The sequence below is a fragment of the Nycticebus coucang genome, chromosome 1, assembly GCF_027406575.1.
Source record: "Nycticebus coucang isolate mNycCou1 chromosome 1, mNycCou1.pri, whole genome shotgun sequence".
Taxonomy (NCBI): Eukaryota; Metazoa; Chordata; class Mammalia; order Primates; family Lorisidae; genus Nycticebus; species Nycticebus coucang.
Window position 1 is genome coordinate 5484236 of NC_069780.1, and position 25386 is coordinate 5509621.

Sequence of the window (25386 nt, forward strand, 5' to 3'; positions counted from 1 at the left end):
TGTTGTTGTAGTTGTCATTCATTGTTGTTCAGCAGGCCTGAGCCAGGTTCAAACCTGCCAGCCTCGGTGTATGTGGCCAGTGCCCTAACCACTGAGCATAGGCACTGAGCCATAAGCAAATTTTTAAATGTCAGTAGTAGTTTAGAGTACTATTAAAGTTTTTTTGATTTTTGAAAAGGCTTTTGAGTATCCTTAAGTCTGTGTCATCTTTCTAAGAAGTCAGATGAAAGCAGAAGGTTTTGTCAAAAGAGGATCCCAATACAGGGCCCTGGATATGTGCACTGTCTGCACATTGAGTCCTGAAATGTGTACCCCAGCACCCAGAGAAAATAGCCTGGCTGTGGAAAAGTTGAAGTTATAAGCTTTAAAAGCTTAAACAAACAAAGAGGAGTTGTGAAGCATGTTTATGGCTCTTCAATAAAAATCTATTTATAGTTAGCGTATTTCCAACCCAACACTCTGCTGAGTTTCACTAATTGGCCCTTCTTGGAATTTGGGAGATTGGATGACAGAATTGTCAAACACTGACCGCAAACAAGACCAGCATAGTTCAAAATCTCCTGATGGGCACCACAGGAAAGAGGTGGGAGGGGGAGGGGGAAAGAAACAGTCCCTGGGTCTGGATGGCGGAAAAAGTACAGGTCCAAAGCTATTCACGCCTACAGTCATTTACAAAAGAAAAAGTATAACTGGTAAACACACATGGATAAATGCTTTGAACCTTGCTGGTAATTTTTATAACTCTAAATAAAAGTGATGTACCATTTTGCATAACAAATTTAGACAACAAAAAATGAATTTCCAACGATAGAAACCAAAATATTCAATACCAGAAATGCTTTAATGAAGCTTTTACTTCATATTATTTCTAGTGGGATATAAATTGGCACAGGCAATTTATATCCCACTAAAAACCTCAGAGTCACACACTAAAGTAGGGAGGTGGCTCACTGGGGCCCTGTGAGGTCACACCTCAGATTGAGGGAACAGGATCAGGCAGGCGAACAGGGATGGCCGGGCCCAGGCAGGCAGGTGGGGCGGCCATACAGGTGCAGCAAAGGTTTCAGCTGAGCCCACAGGGGCCTCTGGGTCTGAGGCAACCCTTCAGCTTTGGCAACCCTTCACCAACTAAGATAGGTGAGTGTCACAGGCTCCCTGTGTCCCCGGCCCACAGAGGCGTAACTTTTGGCAAGACAACTCTTTCCAGCTCATGGCAATTCCTAGAAAGGGAACCCAACTCAGCTGTCCACCAACAGCTCTCCCCCCTGGGGTGGGGGAGCGGGTGAAAGCACAGACCAGAGGGCTCTGGGAGCCACACTGACATTCACCACAGACAGCTCTGTGCACCATTTGGATACACTTGGTCTCATAATAAATTCTGGGAGAAGCTGCTCCAGTGCTGTGGGTGAATCTTATAAGAGGAAGGTTAATAAGAAAAGCTGCCTTCCTCCCACTACAGCTGATCTCAGAGGATGACAGACTCTTGTCTTCCCTGTCCTCTTCCCCCAACTCTGGAGTCCCTCTGTGCTTAGCCGGCCTGCCTGCTGATCTAGGTGGCTAGGCTGCGGAGGTCATACAGACTCCTAGGGTGGCCATGGGCCACTCCCTGGTCACCACGACCTTCATCAGAATAGAGCAAAATGTTACAAAAGGCAACCCAAGTGGTCGCCTAGGTGCCCAACATTCTTCCCTGCCCCCGTTTGCTCAACAGCAGCTGGGGGTCTGGGTCAGTTCTTCCCTGCCATGTAGTGACTCCTTCCTTTACCTGCTGGTCTCTAGGAGCAAAGTCTGAGGAGTGACTGAGAGCAGTCTTCACCTTAGCAGGATCTTGCTGTCTTCCTTGATGAAACCAGCCTGTCTAAAAACCAGGAACACAAAGTGTCCGCCCAGAGTTGCAGGGAAAGGAAGCACCAGTTCCCAGCGGGGGCAGAGGGCCAAGTGTCAGCCGCCACCTTCTTTACCTCCGGCTTTTGGAAGCCACCTGCTGTGTTGGAAAATCCATAGAACACAGGGTTTACCGTTTGGAGTGCATCTGTCGTCTCAGGATAGGATCCCTGTGCACAGGGGTCTGCTTTAAGATGGCCCTTCTTCTGGACCTTCATCCAGACTGTGTCATCCCTGCAGGCCAGTGGCCTCCGGGTGGTGGGCCACACTGTGGGACCTATGGATACCACGGCCACATGCTCACTGATGCACCTCCTTTGCTATCCGGGTCTCTAGATCTCTTGCAACTCCATGTGGAAGCCCACGTTGGCCAAGGCCAGCAGGCAGAAAAGGCAACCCATACACAGAAAGGGTATCAGATCCAGTGTAGGAGGGGCCCACAACCTGGACTCGCTGCAGAGCTTCTCCATCTGGGCCCCACAGGAGTCGTTCCCATCACCCAGTATATGGTTGAGGCAGAATCTCAAGGGTGCAATGTGCTGCCTCTGTAAACGTTCCGTGCAGGCACTGTGCTCCTCCCACGCAAGGGGAAGTGGAAGGTGCAGTAATCCTCCCCCAGCTTTAGAGCACACCCAGTGTGCCTCAGACCACTGTACTGAACTTTGCACCAGTGCTGTGGGCCCTGAATCTCCTGAGGGTTTATCCTCAGCCTCTGGAACATATCAGATGGACTTTCCACCACTACATAAATGATAACCACAGACTCAACAGTGTAACACTGCCCCATAGATACATTACTTCTCAGTTCTATCCGTCAGAAGTCCAGGCAGGTTCAAATGGACTCTATTTAAGATTTCACAAGGGCAAAGTCAAGGTGTTGGCTGTGTGTCAACTAATTCACTCCCATTCCAATGATAATAGTCAGCCAAAGAGATTTAGAAGAAGCTGTGCCTCTGCTTCACGGCACAGGCCTGATGGAGCAACTGTCTTGGCATCTTCACTTTCACCCCTGGAAGGCCCTTGCTGGAGCTTCTGGGCACCTGCCCTCCTGCTGTGCACAGCTGTCTTGTCACCTGCACCCAAAACTGTCGGGTGGCACCACAACTACCCCTGTATGCCAGGGGCTGATTCCACCCACCAGCAGTACATTTTAAATACTAACCAATTTTTTTAATAATGCACTGAACATTGTACACTAAGTAGCCACTATTTGTGTTTATACCTTTCATTATTCCCTCTAAAATTAAAACCTGTGGCCTCCTTGTGAAAGAACCAGACCAGCACCATCTTAGGAGTTAGGTTTCGCTCCCCCCCCCACCCCCTGCCATTTCACTCAGTAAGTTTCACTTTCCAGGCAAGCCCAGGCAATTCCCCGAAATCATGAGACAACTGCCCACCAATCAGGGACCCCCCATGTGACCAATCCAGAAGTGCCCCCTTTGTTTCAAGCTGTGCATGCCCACCCGCTGCATAGGACCATAAAACCCCCCTGCTCCAGAGCTTGGGGCTCCTGGCTCAGATCCATTGTAGCAGAGACCCCAGGAGCCCAAGCTCGAGCTTGCAATAAAACGGGTCTTCTGCTTTTGCATCAGACTCAGCTTCTTGGTGGTCTTTGTGGGGGATTTCAAGATCTGGGCACAACACTTGATCACCAACTATTCCATGTAAACAAAACCTTGAATGATTTTGTCTTTCAGTGGAATCACCGTCCCTCGCTGCAGATATGGCTGGTCCTCCTTCAGTGCTAACTCACCATGTTCACATTGTTACACAGAATGACTGCTAACTAAATGAACAAGAATCTGTAGCATGAGTTTTCAGGAATAAACTAAACAAAAAATTGTGTAGCAATTTTTCTTCTTCCTAACTTAAATGTAAGGAGCTACTATGATGTAAAACTCTGAGTGTCTGTGGCTTCATAGAAGCGCGAGGGAACCTGTTCACCATGTTTCTGCCCTGGCGAGAGTAACTGCCCCTTCACATTATGTTGCAGGGCACAGCGGGTGCACGTCATAAAGGAATTGTACCAATAATCCCCAGATGTATTTCTCACTATCTTTTACAAATTTTATAAGACTCTTGTGATTTGAGTAAGAAGTATTTATTTGGGGGCAGTTTGGGTCATACTACTTCAAATGATCCAGCTATTCTGGTCTCTTCTTCACCTTTAGCTACAAAATGTATGATATTATGCTAGAAAGTGTCATTTTGTGCTTCTCCTTGAAAAACCAATTCATTTGCTACACAGGTCACTCACAGAATAAACTCCTCATTGCCTATAAAAGGTCTATTTTCCCCTCTCTCGTCCTTTGCATCATAACCTCACATTTTAGATGGACTCCATGCTGCTCAGACAGAAGGCCACAGTTGTCACCTTCCTCATAGCCACGTTGTCATGTGACTCACTTCTGGCCGTGAGGTATAAATAGACGAGTTTGAGTGGAACCCATGGGAAGTCTCCTAGAACAGGAATGGGTGTGCCCATCCTGACTTTTCCCCGCTGGCTACCGTGGGATTGTGATCGCTGGAGCTCCAGCAGCCATCTGTGACCGAGAAGTCATTATGAGGAAGAAGTTACACACAGACGGTGGGATAAAGAGAAAATCTGGGTCTTTGGGGTGTGGTGGGGCCTCTGTACCAACCCTTGACTCCCTACTGCTCCAGAGAGAAATGAATCTCTCTCTTGCTCACATCACTGTTATTTTAGGGTTAATTTCTAATAGGTGGCTGAAATTACCCCTAGTACTTTGTCTGAAAAAGATGCAAAGGCCGCAATGGTTTTATGCCTCTGCTTTTTGAAAAGAATGATACACCCATAAGGGAAATTAAGGTATTGGGCAAGTAACACTCAAATTTCAAATATCTGTTGTTATACTTTCTGATGATACCTTTTTTCTTGGAGGGGGGTCTTGTGAAAATCATCATTCCCATGGTTTTACTTGTCCCAGTTCAGAGGAATTCACAGTGACTGTTGCTATCATAATGTTTATACCTAATCCTTTGAAATAGGATTGAATCACTTTAATAAAATTAGGATATCACGCATTGATCAAAATCAAAAATAACAAACATAAAGGATAACACCAAATATAACACAAAGGTAGGAAGAGGTTGGGGGAAATATTTGTTTATTTATATTTTTCAGTTTTTGGCCAGGGCTGAACCTACCACCTCCGGTATATGGGACCGGCACCCCACTCTTTGAGCCACAGGCATCGCCCTGACTTGCAGATTTCCCACGCACAATAGTTTTCAACGGCCCAGCTCAGTTCAGGTGTGAGGTGGATAAAGACCTGGCAGGTGTGACAACTGAGAAGCTGAACGTCCTCGGCATGAGAGTCCGCAGGCGCACACTTGGGTATGAGAGTCCGCGGGCGCGCACTTGGGTGTGAGAGTCCACGGGCGCGCACTTACACGTGGCACGGACTGGCGTGTGTGCACTACCTAAGAAAAGAAGGAATGACAGTGGTTCAGACGCTGAGCATAAATCAGAGTCTAAGACAAGACCCACATATTTTTAGATCTGCCATATCAAGTAAAAAACAGTTGTTAAGCTTTGGCAGGAACGGAATGTGGGGTTACAGATCAAAGAAAACATTTGTGGCAAGAGAGAGAAGAATGGCCATCTGGCCAAGGGGGTGGCAGCTGGGACTGGGGGGTTGGGCTCCTGCACTTCACAGACCCTTCCCCTTCAGACCTTCTACACTGGCCTCAAACGAAGCCCCTACATGGACAGAGGGGCTTAAGAAGTAGCGAGAGGCCTGCTGCCTGTGCATGCTTGGTCCTAACTGCTCCCAAGCTGTCCCCCGCCTGCCGTACTCTCCTCACTTCCCACAGAGAACCTGAGGCCAGCAGGTGCTCCAGCACCCCTCACCCCGACAAGTGGAGGTATGGGAAGGAGGGGAGCCTAGAAGTTTCCAGGAATCCTGCTTCTGCCATTTATTCTTACTCTCTGCACAGTCTGAGGTAAAATCTGTCCATCTGGAGTGACTGGGAACTTTTTGAAGTCTAAGCTGAACAGGACATGGTTGCAACAATAACTAGCTGTCAGCAGGAATAGTGGCCACGTGGTCTCCTGCCATAAGCAACACCGTTAGCATATTTGGGTTTGTTAGGAACCTAGCAAAACTTACCTGATGCCTATGGTTAATCTTGTGTCGCAAATATATGAACTGTGTAGGGATAAAATGGCCACTGCTTTCTCCTGTAAACCATCGCTCCCCCTGAGGACTTCTTGACTAATTGCAGGGACGAGCAGAAGTCTCAGGAATCCACATGGACCCTCTGGGCCTCCAAAGCAGAAACATGGCAGTGAGAGAGTGACTTTATAGCAGAACAGCCAGGAAGTCTGGAAAATGCCATCCTGATATAAAATATTGATAAGAGGGGACAAGCACTTTTTTGTGCTCAATCTTTGTCCAGAACTAGAGTATCTTCTGAATTGATCAGGAGAATGGAAACCCTAGCAGCCTGTCTCAGGGCCCTGTCCAGGTGAGCACAGTGACTGAGCTATAAACGACAGCCGCTTGGAGAAGGGATTCCATGTGTTTTTTTCAAAGCCTGTCATGCTTTATGTGGCTCTGAGATCTCTGACCTCGGCTCTAATGCTAACTCCAAAGCAGTTCTCTCTGAGCATTCAGAGAAAAAGATCCCGATGCAGCCCAGCACTCCATCGACTCCATTGACTGTCCCAGGCAGACAAAAGGCAGATGTGTTGTGGGGCCCTTGGTTACTCCATCTGGGAGGTTTAAAGGACCAAGACTCCTACAGCCCACCCCTCCTAGTCCCATTTGAAACAGGTCTGGGGATAAATTAGAAGGGGGAAGAAGAAGACACAGCTCTGAAGGGCAATCCTCCTCCACAGGGGAAACAGGACAGCACACAGCCTTCACCCACGGGACAGGATGAAGCAGGACAGCACACAGCCTTCACCCACGGGACAGGACGAAGCAGGACAGCGCACAGCCTTCACCCACGGGACAGGATGAAGCAGGACAGCACACAGCCTTCACCCACGGGACAGGACGAAGCAGGACAGCACACAGCCTTCACCCACGGGACAGGATGAAGCAGGACAGCACACAGCCTTCACCCACGGGACAGGATGAAGCAGGACAGCACACAGCCTTCACCCACGGGACAGGATGAAGCAGGACAGCGCACAGCCTTCACCCACGGGACAGGATGAAGCAGGACAGCGCACAGCCTTCACCCACGGGACAGGATGAAGCAGGACAGCACACAGCCTTCACCCACGGGACAGGATGAAGCAGGACAGCGCACAGCCTTCACGCACGGGACAGGATGAAGCAAGTCTTTGGATGCCTACAGCTTCAGCAGCGGGATATATATGATTGTTCCCATGCAAATAGGAAGAGAAAGAGCAGGGGTAAGCTGCTCACAGAGTGACAGAAGGAATAAAGGGCAGAGGAGTGACACAGGACCATGAGAATCCAGGGGAACACTGGGAAGAAAAGAGTGAGGGCAGCAGGCCTGGAGCTGCCTGGATTGATGGGAATAAATTACCCCCCACCCCCAGTAAGTGAATCAGACTTCAACCCACAAATTTAACAACTAGCACATTATTGCACTTTAAACACTTTCTAGCCTGTGTGATAAATGGGTAAGCAGTTTATATCCTAGGGATGGTTATTATCCAAACTTCCCTAATCAGAAATAAACCTCCCAGGATGGTTAGTCTGCACCCGGGAGACCATTTGAAAGCTACAGTCCAGGGGCAGAGACCAGCAGGCTACAGTTGCCCTAATGTCTGATCAATAGCAGGTGTGTTACTAGTACAATGGATATGGTAGATGAATTTTCTTCCATCCAATAAATAATATTCTAGTTGTATGAAATGACTAAAAATGTCATATAGGCACCCCCACTCCTATAGTAAACAAATGCAAATCTAACAGCCTTATATCTTTTGAAATGATGTTCTCGACCTTGGCATTTCTTCTGGACCCGTACCCACCATTTACTCAGCATTTGATCCTGATTTGAAATGTAGCTGAATTTTGTTACTAGAATATGTTTACCTCTGCCTCAAATGAAGCTTTTAATTCAGGGCTGTCTAGGTGCTTAAAAAGACAGACAGCGAGGCTTTCACGGAGCCAACCAGCAGGCTGTGCGACAGTCTTCATGCCCACTTGGTGGTATCTGTTGGACAGAATCTGTTTTGAAACTCACCTTCAGTGTAACGTCCCTGATGGTTGTGAGTTCTGGGGGAGACGTAATAATCATAACTGCCCAAGGGCCTTAGATCACGTTTCAACAGCAACTAATTTCAAATATAAACACCCTACGGGAGATACACAGGATAACATGGAAGCATCTGATACCTGTTCCCGACCTAATCAGTAAGTCAGAATTGGGGCCACATCGTGGAGTGAGGTGGGGTGACAAGAGGTGACATTGGTAAGGGATAAAGGAACCACACCACACAGAGTCTGGCAAGGAAAGACTTCAGCTGGATTGAATTAAACAGGCAAGATGAATAGGTGAATGAGAAAATCCAGAGGAGCAGCCAGGGGCAGGAATGCCAGGTTCAACACAAATTCTCCCCATGTGGCAACCACTAAACAGAGACGCCGTTAGGAGCTCTGCCTTCTCCGACCGAGATAAGCCTTCAGCCTTCCCAAGGACGAGCTGAGTTCTTCTGGCATTGTAGCTTTATTCCTGAGCTTTAATTTTATCTGGTAGGTACCGACATACTTAACCTGAATTCAGGATTGGTGGGGTTCTTTTTAGCAGCTGGCAACGGTGTTTTGTATCAGTGCCCAATTAGCCGGAGACTCTCCAGCAAACAACACACCTCATTCATTTGCATAATTGTTTCCTTTGCTGCTTCCTTGATAAAAAATAATGAGCCATTATGCACAATGTAAGCAAGCTTAACAAATGAGGCCCAGGCTGACTAGAGTCACATGGGAAGGTCAAGAGGAACAAATTAGCATCAGGGCCCTCCGCTAAGCATCAGGCCAATCTAATATGCGCGGCCCCCGGGGGCCGGTGGACTCTGCTGGGGCTCTGTCTTGGGGTCTTCACTGAGGTCAGGCCTCCTGGGGGGAACGCAATTTGATTTCAGCTCCAGTTTCTTCCTTGGCCTCCTGGCCTCAGGGAGAAGTATCTGCCTTGCTTGTTACTAGAGCACTTTACAACCAACCTGTCTCTTTTCCCCCTTCTCCTGAGTCAGACAGACATCTTTCCCAGTGAAACCTACTAGAAAACTAGTGGAAATAAGGCAAGTTCTTTAATCCTAAGTGGTCCAATGATGAGCTTTTTTTTGTTTTTTTTTTTTTGAGACAGAGTCTCACTTTATCACCCTCAGTAGAGGTCCGTGGCTTCACACAGCTCACAGCAACTTCAAACTCCTGGACTTAAGCGATTCTCTTGCCTCAGCCTCCCAGGTAGCTGGGACTACAGGCGCCCGCCACAACACCTACTATTTTTTTGTTTGCAGTTGTCATTGTTGTCTACCTGGCCTGGGCCAGGTTTGAATCCTCCAGCGTTGGTATATGTGGCTGGCGCCGTAACCACTGTGCCGTGGGCACCGAGCCCAGTGATGAGCTTCCTGGACACTAATATATTCTTGTTTATAATAGTAATCCTCTTTGATTGCAGAATGGCAGAGGTGGGGAGGGACCTTTTCTCCCAGCTACATGTATCCCTAAGCATTTCCCCTCTGGTACCAGCAGCACCTTACACAGTTCCTAATCAGTTTCTCATCCCTTGGGCTGGATATCCCAGTTCCTGGTGATGTCGGTCATTCTCCTGGTGATGTCAGTCATTCTGGGAGAGGCCAGACTCTTAGAGGATTGCAAGGTCATTGACAGGTGATGCAGGGAATGTTCCAGCGCCCCCAGCCTGGCATCTGTCCCTCAGGCCCTGCTATTCAGCCTGTGGTCTGAGGAGCCTGGCAGCAATGCAGACTCTCAGGCCCCACCCACACCTGCTGAGTCAAATGGGCATTTTAACCAGATCCCCAGGTAACTGGTTTCCACACTGAAGTTTGAGAAGCAATGATCTAAGGAATTCGGTGGGGGGGCCCCCATTCAGTTCAGTTTCTTCTTCTTGGGTATTTGACAGTCTCCTATTTCACCCTGTTGTTTGAAGGATTCCCGCCATAGAATTATGGGGATGACCAAACACACAACACCTGACAGTGCCAGAGGCCATGACAGCGGCTTATTAGTAGGAACACTCACCGCAGGGTCGGAGCGGGGGCACCACACACTTCACCAAGCCGCACGGGTTGTGCTCAGGAGCAGAGTGAGCAGCCCAGGGCTGTGGGAGGCGGGCTCTGCGATGCCAAGGGGGTGAACTGCCCTGTTTCCTACGGGAAGATGTGATTGACTTGCTTTGTTTTGTTGTTTTGAAACAGTCTCACTTTGCTGTCCTCAGTAGAGTGCTGTGGTGTCATAGCTCACAGCAAACTCAAACTCTTGGGCTCAAGAAATCCTTTTGCCTCAGCCTCTTGAGTAGCTGGGACTACACCTAGTTTTTCTATGTTTAATAGAGACAGGGTCTCACTCTTACTCAGGCTGGTCTCAAATTCCTGAGCTCAAGCAATCCACCTGCCTTGCCCCCCCCCCATTCCCCCCACCAAGTGCTGGGATTACAGGTGTGAGCCACCACACCTTGACCCAATGATTGGCCTTTTAAATAAATCTGCAAGCTCTCAGCGACTGCAGCCTGGTGTTTAGATGAGTGGGACCCGCCCCGGTCCATTTGATTAGGAGGGTTGATTGGTTTAGGCACCTGATCCGCAAGAGCAGGGTGGGGAGGAGGACGCGTGGTTGGGACATTCAACACTCCCCAGCCACCCAGTTTCACCAAATGTGAAGCAGCACACAATATTGGACCTAATTTGGGTCTTAGACCGCACAGGGAAATCATCTCATAAAGGTACTTCCTAATTCCACAATATAAAACAGTGTGCACATCACCACCAAGCACAGGGCTGGGCCATGGGAAACACTCTGTCTGCCTCACTGCTACCTGCATACCCACGGCCGCAGTGACTTGGAGGCAGCAGACATCACCTGGAGGCGGCAGGCCCTGATCACAGCTCCCACGGAAGTGATCTACTTAATTTCATAATATTCACCCAGCACTCTGAGTCAGCTATTCTCATGCTCCCATTATAGACCAGGAAGTTGAGGGGTGTTTCACCCCAGTCAAAATGAGCCCTGCTGATCGCATCTCGTCACAGCCTTGCTGAACACAGTCTGTGATATTGCAGTAAAGCAACGGTGACCTCACAGGGCCGGAGAGCCTGCACAGAAGCCCAGCTGCCAGTCACCACTGGTGGGAAACAAAGTTGACTATTTGACCAACTCAGTAATGTGAACAGCAGAGAAGATGAGCAGGAATAGAACGTTTTAGGCTTGGTTTGCTAGGCAGGCTGATGCAGATAAAACCCGACAGGAGCTACAAGGTTACTGGAGAAACTGGTAATTGAAAGAGACAGTCTAGGGAATACAGTGACTATCAATTTTTCTAGGCTGTCTAAGTTCCATCTGATTAATTTAGATCATCAGCAGCCATGAGGCTGGACAGTATCTTCCCAGTCCCCAGAAGAAATGCTTTCGCTGCCTCGTGCTGGGGCGCAGACTCTGGATCCAGACTCTGGGGCTGGTCACGCTCCTTCTCTGCGCTTCATTCTCCATCTGCACAACATAAGAACAACTTCTACTGACAGAGTAGTTGTGAAGATCAACAGAGTTAATAAATAAAGCACGTAGATTAGTGCCTGGGACGAAGTAACACTACAAGGTCAGAGAAGTAGGTTTGTGAACTCATCCTAGAAAAAGAGCTCCACGCCTCATTGTAACCATCAGTGCGGTCACCTTGGAAGGACTCCCCTGGGGAGGTCCTGCTCCGACGCCAGCGCCACTCTTCAAAGTGTTTTTTGTAGGATGAGTTTGCAAACTTAGCTGTCAGACCTCATACTCCGACAACTCTGATGGCCATTCCAGAAAAAGAGTTCCAAAATTTTTTTGAACATAGAATTAAAAATTTTTAGAAGCTCTTAGGGAACAGTATCATGTGACAAAATGACAGAGGGTGACAAGTTAGAGCAATAATTTTGTAAAATATCTCTCTGCGGCAGTGACATTTCAGCCTAGATCTGGACAGTTAGTAGAAGTTAATTAGCTAAGGAAATCAGAAACTTAGAGAAAAGGCTTCTGTCCAGAGAGAAAAGCAAGCCGCACGGCCAGGAGGCAGGATGTCCAGGGACTGCTCAGAAACATTCACCCACTCTTTTTTTTCTTTTTATCTTTTGAGACAGAGTCTCACTCTGTCACCCTGGTAGAGCCCCACAGCATCTTACCTCACAGCAACCTCAAACTGCTGGGCTCAAGAGATCCTCCTGCTTCAGCCTCTCAAGTAGCTGGGACTATAGGTGCCCACTACAATGCCCAGCCAGATTTTGTATTTTTAGTAGAGATGGGCTCTTGCTCTTGCTCAGGCTGGTCTCGAACTCATGAGCTCAGGCAATCCACCTGCCTCAGCCTCCCAAAGTGCTAGGATTACAGGCCTGAACCACCGTGCGTGGCCTCAAAGAGCTTTAAGAAGCAGAAAACTTACGGACACATCTTGCATCATTGCACTTGGCTTTGTCATGCTGTACAGACGGTGTTTCATATGAACTGAAGGCTCGTGTGATTCTGCACCAAACAGCCCTGCTGGCTCCACTTTTCCAACAGCACACACTCACTTTGTGTCTACGTGTCGCATTTGGGTAGCTCTTGCAAGATTCCAACTTTTTAGTCATTATTGCACCTATTATGATGATCTGCGATCATAGACCTTTGATGGTACTACTATCATTGTTTTGAGTCACCACAAACCACACCAAAATAAGAAGGCAGACTTAATTAATAAATGTTACTGATATTCTGACCTCTATACCAACCAGATGTTCCCTCATTTTTCTCCCTCTCCTCAGGCCTCCCTATTCCCTGAGACAGAGTAATAGTGACGTCAAGCCAATTAATCACCTTTCATTAACCTCTAAGTGTTCCCATTTTCACTGGAGTTACACATCTCTCACTTTAAATCCAAAGCTAGACATGATTAAGGTTAGGGAGCAAGGCGTGTCAAAAGCCAAAATGAGGTAAAAACTTGCATCTGGCACCGAACAGTTGGCCATCCTGTGAATGCAAAGGAAAAGTTCTGGGGAAATTAAAAGTGCTGCTCCAGTGAACACACAAATGATAAGAAAGCAAAACAGCTTTATGGGTGTTATGGAGAAAGGTTTTTGGGTCTGGATAGAAGATCAAACCGGCCACAACACTCCCTTAAGCCAAAGCCTGAAGCAGAGCAAGGCCCTGACTCCCTTCAGTTATGTGAAGGCTGAGAGACAGAAGGAAGCTGCTGAGGAAAGTGTGAAGTGACCAGAGCTTGGGCAGTTGGTTGGGGCGAGGACACCATCTCCAGACCATGACAATGGCGAGGTGCAGCAGCAAGGCTAATGAGGGTGGCAGCGAGCTACCCAGAAGGGCTAGCAGACGTAACCGGGAGGGCACCCACTCAGCACCAGACTTCCAGTGCAAATCAAACGACCTTCTTTTTTTTTTTTTCTTTTTGAGACAGAGTCTTACTATGTCCCCCTCGGTAGAGTGCCGTGGGGTCACAGCTCACAGCAACCTCTAACTCTTGGGCTTACACGATTCTCTTGTCTCGGCCTCCCAGGTAGCTGGGACTACAGGCGCCCGCCACAACGCCCGGCTATTTTTTAGTTGTTGTTGCAGTTGTCATTGTTGTTTAGCAGTCCCGGGCTGGGTTCAAACCCGCCAGCCTTGGTGTATGTGGCCGGTGCCCCACCCACTAAGCTACAGGCGCCGCCAAATAACCTCCTATTTGACAAAGAGGCCATCGAGTGAAGGGCCCAGCGCCGAACTCTAACTCTGCGATGGGGCAGAGGGGAAGGGGAGAGAAAAGTGGCTGCAAGCTACAGTTTTAAAAGAAAAGAGCTGTTTTTTTCCTCTAGTTCTAAATAAGTAATTGACCTTGGGGCTTCTGCCGAATGCCAGCACCTTATCTCAAGACAGTTGTAACATAGCAACCCCAGTTTTTTCACAGCCAAAAACAGTTTTTAACAAACTTTATAGTAACTCTTTAATTGCTAGAAAAGGAGGATGTTGACTACAAGTGGGTTATTTACACTACGATGTGGACTAACTCCCACCCAGAGATATTGAGGGCCATGGGAGACAGAGGGGATATAGAAGGGGAGAGAGAGCAGGAGGAAGGCTGGTTAGAAAAATGAAGCAAAGGGGGCAGAGAGAGTCACAGCTGCTGTCCCCACCAGGTGAAAGTTGGCCCTTGCTCCTGGGTCTCACAGCCTCCGGCAGGGTCAGTTCCAGATAGAGCCAGCCATCCAACATGCATGCCTTTGTTCTCACAGCCTCCAGGCAGGGCCAGTCCCGGGTAGAGCCAGCTAATCCCAAACCTCCTAAGTCACCTCATCCCTGCACCGACCAACCCCCCGGCTTGGTCCCGGTTTCCCCCAGGAATTTTCCCCTGCATTTTATTGCAACCCAAAATGCATCACGCCAAAGAGTATAAAACCTGCCATCATTTTGCCTGGGCATCGTCCCCTCTGAGCAGAGTCCTGCCAGAGGTACGGCCCGAGCATGCTTGAATAAAGTCACACCTTTGTTTTTTTGCACGTGTGTTTGGTGATCTCTCAGTGGCGGAATTTGGTCTTAACACGAGGACTTTCAGGACTAAAAAGAAGTGAGTGTCTAGATTCAAAGCGTCAAAGCACAGGCTGACTATCTCATCAGGGGCTAAGGCAGATAGTGACTTTAAGTTGAAGCCAATGCTCATTTACTACTTTGAAAATCCTCCTGCCCTCAAGCTTTATGCTAACCCTACTCTGTTTGTGCTCTATACACAGAGCAACAACGCCTAAACGACAGCTCATATGTCTATGGCATGGTTTACTGGATATTTTAAGCCTGTTATTGAAAGCTACTGCTCAGGAAAAAAAAAAAAATTGCTTTCAAATATTATTGCTCACTGACAAACTCCTTCCTGGTCACCCAGAGCTCTGCTGGAGATGGACAAGGTCAATGATGTTTTATTTTCATGCCTGATAACAGAGCATCCATTCTGTATCCTGTGGATCAAGGAGTAATTTTGATTTTCAAGTCTTATTATGTAGTGAATTTTCTAAGTGATAGCTGCTATAGACAGTGATTCTTCTGCTGGACCTGGGCAAAGTGAACTGAAACTTTCTGGAAGGAATTGGCCATTCTAGATGCTGTTAACAACATTTGTAATTCATGGGATGAGGTCAAAGTACCAACATAACAGGAGTTTGGAGGAAGTTAGTTGCAACTTTTGTGGATGACTTCGAGGGGTTCAAGATTCAAGACTTTAGTGGAAGAAGGGGATACAGTGGAAATAGCAGGAGAACTCCAGTTAGAAGTGAGGCCAGAGATGGGACTGAATTGTGTGATCTCATGATCAAACTTCAGTGCACGAAGAGTCACTTATGAATGAACAAAGAAGATGGTTTCTTGAGATGGAATCTACTCCTAGTGAAGATGCTATAAACAATATTGAAATGACAATAATGAATTTAGAATAGTGAGTAAGTTTAGCTGATGAAACGGTAGCAGGGGGTTGAGACAATGGACTCAATCTGAAAGAGGTTCCACAATAGGTAAGACGCTGTTACTCAGAGAAAGCTCCGGTGAGAGGGAGTCAGTTGATGTGTCAGACTTCCCTGCTGTCCATCTTAAGAACTTGCCACCCCAGCCTTCAGCAGCCACACGCTGACCAGTCAGTGCCATCAGCTTCAAGGCAGGACCCTTCACTAGCAGAAAGATAATGACTTTCCGAAGGCTAGCTGACCATTAGCATTTCTTAGCAAACCAGTATGTTTTAAATAGAACAGGCGTTTTTCAGACATAATGCTACTGCACATTTGACAGACTGCAGTGTGGAATAAGCACAACCTTTATGTGCACTGGGAAACCAAAGGGCTGCATGACTCCCTTTACTGTGATAGTTGCTTTACTGAAGTGGGCTGGGACTGCACCCTCATTCCTCCAAAGTTGGCCCGTGCCCGCACTTGGCTTTACGATCACTTTGGCTGTGGTGTAGACAATGACCTTGTCCATCTCCAGGTGGGGGAGCATGGAAAAGAAAGACCCTAGATAACTATCACAGAGGTCCAGGAAAAGGCAGTGGGGGCTGGTGGGATGTGGAGCTGGGTAGATTTGTGTTTTACTTTGGAGGACAAGTGCCAGATTGTACATGGAGACTGCCCAGGGGACTGTGGAGGGAAACAATGAAGGAGACATAGTGGAAAGGTTTGCACGTCCCCTCCCCTGCCCTCAGCTCTGACTCAGCCGTCCACACTCGCCCCTCCAGGCCACCATCCATTCAGCATTTGTGTGCAGTAAAGACGGTGCCAGGTAAAGGGACAGTTGTCTCCCCACTGCCCTAGAGTTTGACCAAACGCCCATCTGAGAGAGTGAAAGCTCAAAGAAGAAAAAGCACAGACTACAGCACTAACCCCAGTAATAAGAAACGTGACCGTTTGGCCTGTGACAGATGGGCAGACCACAGTTACAGGCCCCGTGACAGCCCTTATCAAAGCAGTACGCTCTTTTTGACATAACATTGCATTTATAACAAGAATCCATCATCCAAATATTAACATAATATTACACTTTAAATGATATTTAAATGCTAATGATTCTAATTTATCTCTGACACATTAAATAATAATGGGAGCATTCATCTTAGAATCACAGTGGGCTCCTACTTTTATGATTTCCAGAGTTATTCTACTCATTTTCTCAATGCTATATGGTCCAAATTCTGATGATGTCCCAGTGCCACAGACTGCACAGATCCCTAAATCAGACAGCTGAGTACAGCCCAATGTCTGAGCGAGGGAGTTGGAGGCACGCTCGTGACACATGATAGCTGGAATAAACTTAAATTACTGATTTCAAAGAGGAAATAAAGAAAAAGAAAGACTCCTGGGTTTCTGGCACGAGCAGCCAGGTGGATGGAGTTAGCGTTTATTAAGATTGCACAAACCAAAGGGGGCCAATTAGAGGGATAAGCAAGTTTCAGATATGCTGAGTTTGAGATGAGAGGCTCTGAGGTGCCCGGGTGGGGCTATCAAGTCAGCAGTTGTACAAATCTGAAATTTAGAAGAGAGACCCAACCTAGAGAGGACAAAATGTACAAATTGCTGGAACGTAAGTGATATGTGAAAGCTTGTTAGGGGATAAGATTGTCTAACAGAGTCAGTGTAAAGTATACTCCCCCCAAATCCCGGGATGAAGTCCTAAGTCAGCAGTTCTCAACCTGTGGGTTGCAACCCCTCTGTAACAATGAAAATACATCCTACATATCAGATATTTACATTACGATTCATAACAGCAGCAAAATTACAGTTATGAAGTTGCAACAAAAATACTTTTATGGTTGGAGGTCACCACAACATGAGGAACTGTAGTAAAGGGTTGCGGCATTAGGAGGCATTAGGAAGGTTGAGAACCACTGTCCTAAGCACTCTACACACGGAGGGCAGAGTCTGCAAAGGACATGGGGAGAAGACGTGTGAGAAGGAGAGGAAAAGCAGGGCTGGGAGTCCCAAGTCCAAGAAGAAAACAATTTCCCTGCTATTTGCTTTTAGAAAACATACCCAGTTCTCCGTGTTGGTAGGCCACTCGCTCCTCCATGGGTATGTTCCGAGTGCCCCACTTCCCCCCTCTCTGTTACCCTGCAAGTTTCCACATTTCATCGACTTTTCCGGCTTATTTCTTGGTGGTGCAACAGGCAATGTGAGCTCCCTGAGGCTCAGGAGAGTAAGGGAAAGGGGCCACCAGTTGGTCTAAGAGGAAGCTGGTGTCCATGACGTACACCTTGGTGTAACTCTCACATCCAGACCCCCAAATTCAAACCTTGTGATTTATTTGAATGAGAAGTCGGTGTGGGAGAGGAACTAAAGGCGAGATGGTGGAAGGCGAAGAACGCAAAGTTTAAATGATGAAGTCTAGAGAGCTATCTCTTCTACTAGATCCTCTCCATTATCATCTGTAGCCAGACCTTCCAGTCAGTAGATGCTCAATGGCTATTTTGGAAAAGAACGATCTCAATTTGGAGCACAGTTGAAGGTCAAGTAAATCATTTTAGAGGGAAAGTTACAAAGCAAAAGAGGAAGTATCAGCTCAGAATTCCCCAGACTGCTTTAAAAAGAGTGCTGGACTATTTAAATCATCTCCAAAAAAGGCCTTAAAGTTTTTTCAAAGGCAAGCGAATTATGCCTTAAATGCTCATGTGACATTCATCTTAGTTATATAGGTTGGTGAGAATTCAAGTGCTTTGTAGAGTTGAATTATTATGTGAAATATGCGTCTTTAGTGATATATTGGTGATTTACGTGCACAGTATATACATAACAATTCACAGAACACAAAATAAAATAATATTTTTCATCATTTTAGATGTCTTTGCTATTGTGTTTTTAATTTTTAACAACAAAGATTTTACCCATGGTTTATTTAATTCTAAATCTTAAGTAGGAACTCTTAATTATAATACTGTTGCTCTTTTAAAACAAAAGTAGATAATGGTAAGAGTTTAGAATCAGATCTGCATTTGAGACTCAATTCTTATAAATTACAGTTATGTTATATGAACTTGAGCAATAGACCCAGCCCTTTCAAGCCTTAAATAAGTATGTTTGTAAAACGGGGAAAATAACGGTCTGTAGCTCACAGAGCTGACGTGAGGATTAAACCAGGTATGGGGTGTGATGCTCTTAGCTACTCAGCTCACGTTCACACTCTCTTTCTAGGCCCCTCTCACAAACTTATCCTCCAGGAGGAGGTGTTAGACATCACTGGACACCTAACAGTGGACCAGGCAGAGATACCACTGCTGATATTAAACACTGTTCTGATGTTAATGCATGAGGGGGCAATGAGAAAACTCGGGTTATTTGGGCTAAGTATGTCCTTCATATTTCTGGGTGAGAACCACAAAGAAAATTAATATCGTGTTGACAGTCACTTCGAAGGCCACCAGGGAGAGGTCCCCACCACCCAGGTTTGCATTCCTGGACTCAACATCAGCAGAGCAGAACTCCAGGTTGGGCTCATTCCCTTTTCTTTTGTCAGGAACCGCCTCTGAACGGCACTGGAGGTGGTCTCAGCACGACCGCATCTTGGGAGTGTGATGGGAGCCGACAGGTGGCCACGCACACTGACCAAGAAAAAGAAGAAAACACAGCTGCTTTGGATCAGGTCCCTGGCTCTACCTACCCATCTGAACATTTTATTATTCTAGTTTCAGAGATGAGTAAGTGAAGATTTAGAAAGATGAAGCAACCACCTCAAGACGTTTAATGAGTAAACAATGAGAGAGACGGCATTAATGCCCTCCAGTCCTTCACCCTCCCCTGTATCCACACCCATCGTGTGACTGTGGGTCCCCACAATAGCGGGAAAGTGCATTTTCCCCACCTCCTCACTTTGGGTCCAGCCGTGTGACTTGTGGCCAGAAGAATGAGGGGGAGATAATGGTGTGCCAAAATCCCCAAAGACCTGGCACATTTTCCTCATTTGGCCCTCTGCCATCACCAGGAAAAGTCAGGGCAAGTTCAGCAGTCCCAAAAGGAGGATGAGAGCCCTGGAGCCGAGTGGTCCCAGCCAAGCCTGGCCTAGAGCTCCTGATCCAGGGCTGACCCGTAGGCACAGAGCTGTGATGTTAAGTTACTGCTGTCAGCCACTGAATGTTGCCCTCGTTTGTTTTCAGCAATAACCAGCCAGGGCTTGCTATCTACAGACAGAGTTGGACACTACGAACGTTACCTCTCTTTAAAAGTCTAATTTCTGGCTCATGCCTGTAATCCCAGCAGTCTGGGAGGCTGAGGCAGGAGGATTCCTTGAACTCAAGAATTCAAGACCAGACTGAGCAAGAATGAGATCCCATCTCTACTAAAAATAGAAAACTAGCTGGGCACTGTGGTGGGCGCCTATAGTCCCAGCTACTCCGGAGGCTGCGGTAGAAGGATCAGTGGAGCCCAGGAGTTTGAGGTTGCTGTGAGCTGGATGAAGGCCACAGCACTCTACCCAGGGCCACAGACTGAGACTCTGTTGCCAAAAAACAAAAAAAAAGTCTGATTACTGCCGTCATAGGACAGTAACACAGAAAGTCAGATAAAAGTGCCACCTTTGGGAAAGGTACTAAAGCCATTATGATAATTTTTAAAACCCCACTAGGGAATGTGACGTGTCTGGGGAGAAGCTGCACCATCCACTCTACTCTTTCCCCTGACACAGGCCCACTGAGCAACCCTGGAGAGAGACACTAAGTTGAAGGAAGGAGTTTTTTTCTATTCCAAATAAGTAGCATCCAAGGGGGTAAATTCTACCATCCTGATTTTTTAAACTCCCACTTTAATTGCATGCAAATGCAATACCAAGTTTTAATAAATTAGAGGATGGTTTTGTTTAGTTGTACAGAAAAAAAGTTTCATGTTATTTATATAAAGTCAAAAGGCCCAAGGTTCCAGTCCACTTCTGACCTTCCCAGCATAGATTTCTGTCCTGGCTGCCCAGCTACAATCTTAGCTTTCTGTTCATCGTGCTGTTTTGCAAGTTCAGCCAGTCCACCCACAAACAGCTTTCCTGAACGTTCCTTCTTTTATTTTTCCCTTACTCTTAGCTACTTATAGCTATATTGCAATTTTCAATTGCAATTTCTGGAGCAGGCCAGCTATTTATGGGAGCCTGTTATTTATGAAGCACTCTTTTCAATGTAGATGTCACCTCCAAAATATCAAATAGTAATTGTGGTGGCTTTCCAGCAGCAGCAATCTGAGCTAGACGCAGAGGCCTTCATGCAAAGTGAGGGCTGCGCTGTCCATCCTACACCCCCAGAGGCCGTCTTCTGTATCATCCCTTGTGTGGCCTAGCTTTTCAGGTTTTCAATAAAACTGCAATTAAAAATTAGGATAATGATCTCTGGAGTGGGGAGAGGAGGGTCAGTTCTTCCATAATAAAGCTGTCACAAGGTGGTACATAACCATTCATTGGGGCATGTTTATGTTTATTTGTTGAACTGGCCATGCAGCGTCCAGCCGGGCGGCGTGCACTGGTTCTACCATTCCTAACGGACTGTGCCCCTTCCTAGGATCTCCATCCGTGCCCAGTGAGCCCCTGAAAAGTGAAGGAATCAATCCTCATTCTCTATTGCTTAGTGTTCAGTTTTCTGGGTAGGTGACTCTAATTTTACTTCTCTTCATTTGTAATTAGACATGAAATACCTATGAGGTCACCCAGCACAATATCTGAGCCCTGGGAGCGGCTTTGTTCACGAAGTGTATTTCTCACTCCTGGAGCACCACAGGGGTAAGTACCAACAGTTACTGTGAAGTACTCACCCTCAAACAGAAGTAACAGAGCACATTGCTTCCCACACACCCTAGTAACTGCAAAATCAATGTGCCTTTTGCTACATTTCCCCTAATTTCTCTTCCTCCATGCACAAATACACAAAAAAAACAGGAATTATAGAAGCAATATTTATATTTATATTACATAATTCTCACTCAACAACTTGTCTTCATGGACGAGGCTCAGAAAACAAAACAAGAAAAACCAGCATCAGTCCTCATCCTTATTACCTAAAACCACGTTTCTAAGTCCCCCCCCAATAGAATGGCTCTCTCAGGCCTGCTCAGGTCCCTTTGCTGGGACTGCGTCAGTCCCCTCCTGGTCTCTCTGCCATGGCATCCTCATTCCATTCCATTTCTCATCCTACGCCAAACTGGTATTTCTGAAACATGCTGATTCCCCTATTTGACAACCAAAATCCCCCCCACTGCCAAGAGCCACGGTCCTTAACTTCTTATGAAGGACTCTCCCCACCACACGTGCAAATACCCATAGGCATAAATCCACTAAACATTACACAGGATTTTAGATGTTACTCAGACCTCAGGGTTAAGAGCTTATAGCCCAGGGAGATATTTCCACTCTATACCTAACATCCACGGTCCTCCACCATCTTCCCAAATCATATTGTCAAGCTGTCTCATCTCCCCAAATTCTTCAAACTAAATTCTAGATAAATGTAATCATCCAGAACGCTTTTCCTATGTGTATTTCCAGGTTGTGGAACATAACCACCTGAGGGTTAACTTAGTTTAAAGAACTGAAATGGTTCTGAGCGGACAGAGTCCATCTGCCAGCCCACGTCCTGAGAAGGCGATTGCAGCCGGCCTCACAGAAGAGAAGAAAAAGGACACTGTCTCCTGTGATCATCTTGTAACAATAACTACTCTGTTCTTTATCCCAATGAAAGCCCTGTCCGTGCGTCCTCGGGCCTGTGGTTCTTCTTCCTTTCGTGCTGTGCCTGTTCCTCTCTTGAGAAATAAAATAAACTTCTTACTTCAAACCTACACTAATCTTTGAGTCAAAATTCTCATTCCCCAGGGTGAGTTCTGACCCTAACAGTAGTTGATAGATATTATGTAAGATAAAAGGGAGTGTGAAAAGTGCATCAATAAAAAATCAACTCAAGTATCTATTAAATAATAGGCAATACAAAGACATAGCAAAATTTAGTGAGATTGTACACAAAGCTGAAGACTGAGGGGAACTAGATGCATGGATCTTCAAGGCCTGCACCAGCTCTAGGACACCAGGGTCTCTTAACCTCTGTCCTCACAGAGAAGCTCTCCCCAGATCTGAGCGCAGCTGCTCTCCCAGAGACAATTAAAAAAAAAGAAAATCAAATGGCTATTGCTTCATTTTCAACAAGGAATAAAGGTGAGTTTTTCCAAAATACTTTCCTTTTTTTGGATGAAAACTGAGCGGAGAGATTTATGCAAGCTGGTCACTATCTGCCGGGACTACATTGCTGGGAACAGGTCTTAAACATGCCTCCTTGGGATCAGAGCAAACAGTTTTCTTGGAACCAACCGAAGGCACAGTTATGACTCAAAGCATAAAGGAGCACAGAGTCCTTTCTTAATGACTAGCACATACCATTCAGACTCAGAGAGAGGCTGCAGCTGCTCCTTCAGGGACTCCAGTTGATGAACAGATGGCGGGCTTCCTATGGGAATGGAAGAATTCAGGGCCGCCTCAAAGACAGAAATTGCACCGTTAGCGCATCAGAAGGACTGGGTGTTGTAACCACAAACTCCTTTAGGAACTGCCACTAAAAAATGGGTCCTGTGTGCTGCACATCCCTCGTGGCTATGGTTGCTTTAGGTTAGAAATATCAATGAGTCAGGGTGGAGCCTGTGGCTCAAAGGAGTAGGGCGCCAGCCCCATATGCCAGAGGTGGTGGGTTCAAACCCAGCCCCGGCCAAAAACCGCAAAAAAAAAAAAAAGAAATATCAATGATACAGCAGCCAAGTATCGTTCAACCTCTGTGTGTATGTGTATGTGTGTTTCTGTATAGAAACTATTGCATCCAAAGACATAACTATTTCTTATGCATGAGTTTCCCCCTAATTTTGAGATGACCATCCTAGCACCCACATTTTTACCTAAGACTAGGTCTTAGGAATTAAAGCTGTTTCCTTTCCTGATTGCAGACCAGAGAATTATCTTGTTATATGTTGTTACCCCTTAATGTAAAGTCAAACCCAAAGGGGAAAAGGGGAGTTGTTTTTAATGGGTTTCAGGTTTCCATGTTGCAAGATGAGAAAGTTTTTGAGTCTGTTGCACAACGATGAAAATGCAGATAATGAGGTCTAACAGTGAAGTTTGTGAACTCCGAGAAAAAGTGCTACATGCCTCACTGCTGACTATCATCACGGCCACCTTTGAAGTACTCCCCTTGGGAAGCTGTGCACTGATGCCAGAGCCTCATCCACCCTTCAAAGCAATTTTGGACTCTTTTTCTGGGATGGCCATCATAGATGTCACCTTATTCAGGGTAATCCTTAATGCCCCAAATGTCATCAAAATGTCTTCTTTCAATATTTCCTTTATCTTCAGGTAAAGAGAAAGTTTTTGGTGGCCACAACAGGTGAATAGGAGGAGTGTTCTAATACGGTTATTTGTTTATTGGCTAAAAACTCCCTCACAGACAGTGCTGTGTGAGCTGGTACCTTGTTGTGATGCAAGAGCCACAAGTTGTTGGTGACAAGTTTCAGGACATTTCATCTAACTTTTACACGCAGCCTTTTCAGCACTCACAGAAGAAAACTTGGTTAACTATTTGTCCAGTTGGTACAAATTCATGATAAATAATCCCTCTAATATTAAAAAAAAAAGTCAGCAACATTGTTTTGACTCTTGATTTGGACTGACAGAAATTTGGGGGTCACGGAAAACTGGCTGACTTCCTCTGTGCACTTTGAGGCTTTGTCTCAGTGTCACGTTGGTACCCCATGTTTCATCACCAGTGATAACTCAGCCCAAAACATCACTTTGCCTCTTGGCAAACTTCAGCTCTCCTTTGCTTTTGTTCATTGGTGAGGTCCTTCAGGTCCATTTTTGCCCATACCTTTCTTATGCCAAGATTTTCAGTTAAGACGTTCCTGTTTCTCTATGTGTGTTTTCTTGATCTGCTAAGCTTCTCACAGTCAGCTGATGATTTTGACACACAATTTGATGAGGTTTTGCAATGGTTCACCAGTTCTGCTTATTACTGCCCACACTAACCTCTCTTCATCAGTGACACTTTCTCTTCCCTCAGAAAAAATGTTTAATCCATTTCTACACTGCCATTTTCTTCATTGGATTATCCCCCAAAATGTAGACTAACATGTCCCTGATTTCACTTCTGCTCTTGCCAAGTTTAATAAGAAATTTAAAGTTTGTTGTTTGCCCTAAGTCAAGTTCCAATATTCTTTCAACAGCACACAAAAACACGCAACAATAATGAACACCACTCAGCAAGTCACTACCACCCGTCTCACGGACACAGCTGTAAGATGCTGAGGCACCCAGGCTGTGACCCTCACTGAGCTGTGTCTGCAGTGCTGCCAACATAAGCTCACAGTGGCATGTTCTCGAACTTAATTGTCAGAACCTCACACACTTAGAACCTCTCTCTGAACTGTACACTTAAAAATGGTTAATATGATTTAAGAAAATCAAATATAAGCTGGAAAGCATTGGATGCTCAATCTGAAGAGCTTCCAACAATCTAGGATTTTTTTTTTTAAACCATGAGAAAAGCAAAAAATAAAGAGAATGGAGACAGCATATGGCATACACTCAAAGCTGCATCCAGCTAATGCCCCTGGACAGAAATCCACTAAGAAGAACAGAAGGCGGCTGAGACTGAGCAGTGAGAGATAGAAATTGTCAGGAGAAACAAAGAGACTCCTTCCATGGAGTCTAAAACATCACATCCCAACAAAGTCACTTACTAGAGAAGGGTTCTGAGAGCAAACTCCAAACCAGAGTCTAGTAGGCCGAATGGCTAGAGGAACAAGGTGTGGGGTGCACAGGAGCTGACCGTTGATTAGGTCATATCTGGAGGCCC

At 46.3% G+C, this 25386-nt stretch overlaps 1 long non-coding RNA gene across 1 annotated transcript; it reads right to left on the reverse strand.

Moving 5' to 3' along the window:
• Positions 1-5017: 5017 nt before the first annotated feature.
• LOC128581207 (uncharacterized) lies at positions 5018-25386 on the reverse strand. The gene is made up of 3 exons (XR_008378780.1): positions 25271-25386; positions 22926-23023; positions 5018-5328 (listed from the first exon to the last, which is right to left on the reverse strand). It is a non-coding gene; the product is annotated as an uncharacterized LOC128581207 (long non-coding RNA).